The 3184-nt window shown below is 42.0% G+C and overlaps 1 non-coding gene across 1 annotated transcript; it reads right to left on the bottom strand.

Annotated features, from left to right (window-relative positions):
* Positions 1-367: 367 nt before the first annotated feature.
* On the bottom strand, positions 368-474 carry LOC127088613 (small nucleolar RNA R71). The gene has a single exon (XR_007790443.1). It is a non-coding gene; the product is annotated as a small nucleolar RNA R71 (small nucleolar RNA).
* Positions 475-3184: the final 2710 nt, after the last annotated feature.

A 3184-nucleotide genomic window follows, 5' to 3' on the forward strand; every position in this document is an offset into this window, starting at 1 on the left:
TGCTTATGTTGAATTCGAAGACGAAGAGTCTGAAATTGCTGAAGACCTCTATGGTCTTGAGGAATTCGAAGTAGATTTGGCAAAATTAAAAGAAGCACCACCCTACGCCTGCAAATTACTTACACCGTCGAACGACAGAAATCCTACCGAGGATCCTAACCTTCATTTATCCGTATTTGTCCAATACGCTGATACTGTTAAAGCTAATGGTGTCACTCCAGAGGCAATTCGACTTCGTCTTTTTCCTTTCTCATTAAGAGATAGCGCTAGAAGATGGCTTCAATCTCTTCCTTCCAACTCAGTCACCACATGGAACGAGTTGAAGAAAGTTTTTCTTGCTCGATATTTTCCGCCAAGCAAAACAGATATGTTAAGAGCCCAGATAAATGGATTTAAACAGAAAGATAACGAGTCTCTTTTCGAAGCATGGGAAAGATACAAAGACATGATGAGACTTTGTCCACACCATGGTTTAGAGGACTGGTTAGTAATTCATACCTTCTATAATGGTCTCCTGTACAACACGAGGTTAACAATAGACGCCGCCGCAGGTGGTGCACTAATGAACAAACCTTATGCTGACGCTTACCAACTTATCGAAAGCATGGCTCAAAACCACTATCAGTGGGGCACCGAACGAACAATGGTGGAAAAACCTCAAACGAAAACTGGCATGTACGAGATAAGTAACCTTGATCATGTTAATGCAAAAGTGGATGCTCTGGTCCAGAAAATTGAAAGTTTAAATGTATCACCTCCAGCCACCGTAGTTGCCATAACTCAGAATTGCGAAGTCTGTGGAATCCAAGGTGTCGCATCCGCGAAAAAACAACCGGCGAGGCTCAAATAAAAACACAACACAGAGCCGCCACTGCGCGTTATTTATCCCAAGATAGGGAAAGGAAACGCTCAGAGAAACCTGGAAAGGAAATGGTCTTGCGACCAAAGAGAAAGGGTAAGGGAGTCGGTTACGCGAGGGGAAGGTATTAGCACCCCTCACGTCCGTCGTACTCGACGGGATCCACGTTCTAAAATAAAGAATAGGTTGCTAAACATCACACACACACAGGGAACGCAGGTGGGGTTAAGAGAAGGGAGCTCGATAGGGCGTCGCATCCTATGCCTACATATCTCGTCTGGAACGAGAATCAGAGCCACTGTAGTTCGGCTTACGCACGCCAAACAACACAAAACGCACAAACAGATGGCAAACATGGAGCCTGACAACCACTCGATGGAATTACGTCAGCATCCGAACCAAAACACACTCAAAACGGCAAACGTGGAGCCCGACTGCCAATCACTGGACTTACGTCAGCATCCGAACCAAACACACAATCAGATAACAAGTAAACACACGCAAAAAAGAAAAAAAGTGCCCGGAGTGGTCTCGCACGACCACCTGCCTACATACCTCGTCTGGAACAAGGATCAGGGCGATGTAGTTCCCCCTCAAGGGAAAGAAAAACTAGCCAGAAACCGAGGGAAGACACACTACCAGGGAGCTGGACTCGAGCCTAGTGTTGTCATGCATCGTTACCCTACGTTCAGGTTTCTACCTACTTGCACAATTGCAAACTAATCCTATCCAGGAAAGAAGCAAGCATACAAGCATACAAGCAATTCAAGCATCTCAAACAAACATGCCAAACAAATATTCACAAAGCACACACTATAACCAAACCAATGGGCTCAATCAATAGGTGTAACTGCCGAAGCAATTCATCTGTACATGGGTGTTAGTCGCTCTTAACCTTGCCATTACGAGGCTAAGGTGAAGCAGATGAAAAGGTGAAGTGAGGATGAGACCTCACAGCTCTTATCCCTGACCAGGGAGAGCTTCTGACAAAGGAGCGTGGGTCCAGAATGGAGAGACCCTTCTACGCTCAAAGACTCTGACTCGATTGTGCAACAGCACGAGATCTTGGGTTTGTGTCCCAATGCATCAACACACAGCCGTGCGAGCAGAGGGACGACTCACAGAATAGTGGGGGATAGATTGCATATCCCTACCTTCCACCAATTGCCTTGATTAAGGACTTTACCTGCTTAGGCACAATATTAAACAATCACAAACATCGCCTCTTAAGGAGGACTTCAGACATTTTGCCCGGCCAAATAACAAACCGGGTCTCCAGACTACATGAAGAATAGAAGTCCTACCTCAAGTGGTTTAAAAACCAAGCAGCAGCAAGCAAGTTCTTAAAGAACTGTAAGCAACTAAAGGTACCTGAAAACAATCAAGTATTATCAGTGCTCAGACAGACAATCATAAACAGCAAATGTTAACCAGTCAGACTATACAGATAACACACAATCAAGCTATAAGCTCAAGCTCAAGCTTCACAACCTACAAAACAAATTCATGTTAGTTCTCAACATCAAACAATGTCAATTAATCCACTTGGTTCAATCTCCCTAAGCATGGTGCTTTTCATCCTGAAAAATCAAGCAAATGTGAGAGACAAGACCACTAGGCCAAGCCTAGGGTCCAAAAAGTGAGAAAAAAATCTAAACAGCAAGCAATCTTTAACCAAAATCAAATTAATGCCAAACAAAAGCAAATGCAATTGGTCCCATGCTTATATCATTTACCATATTCATTTCATGACCAAAACAAGCCAAACTAGGTCAAACATAACACCAAACATCCAACCAGAATAACTTCAATCAAAAGCATATCAAAACAATTCCAAAAATCCTCAAATAATTTACACCTAAACAGGACATATTCAGGGTATAGCATGTCAATTTTCAGCTCAATTGGACAAAAGGAACTATGTCAATGAAAATCAAGAAAAACAGACACAAATATTCAAGCCAAACCATATCATCAACACATGCATTCACTTCAAAAATTCATAAATCAATGAAAACAGTTAATAAATGAATGGGACCAAAACAGGGATGTCCTACAATGTGTCTACAACCAGCATACCAAATTTCATCATCATCCAATACCATATGAGCATTTCACAAAGATATTCCAAACATGTACCACATGAACTTGCACATTTGACCAACAGAGATGAAAAATACCAATCAAATTGAAAATGCCACATAAAAATCCAGAAATATTCACATAGCATCTTAACATGTTAATGATCACACATATAAAATTTCAAGTCATTTAAACAAGCCTAGGTCATGAAAATAAATCCAGAAAGTTGACCTAGCTAGGTGT

The sequence above is a fragment of the Lathyrus oleraceus genome, chromosome 5 (assembly GCF_024323335.1).
Source record: "Lathyrus oleraceus cultivar Zhongwan6 chromosome 5, CAAS_Psat_ZW6_1.0, whole genome shotgun sequence".
Classification (NCBI taxonomy): domain Eukaryota; kingdom Viridiplantae; phylum Streptophyta; class Magnoliopsida; order Fabales; family Fabaceae; genus Lathyrus; species Lathyrus oleraceus.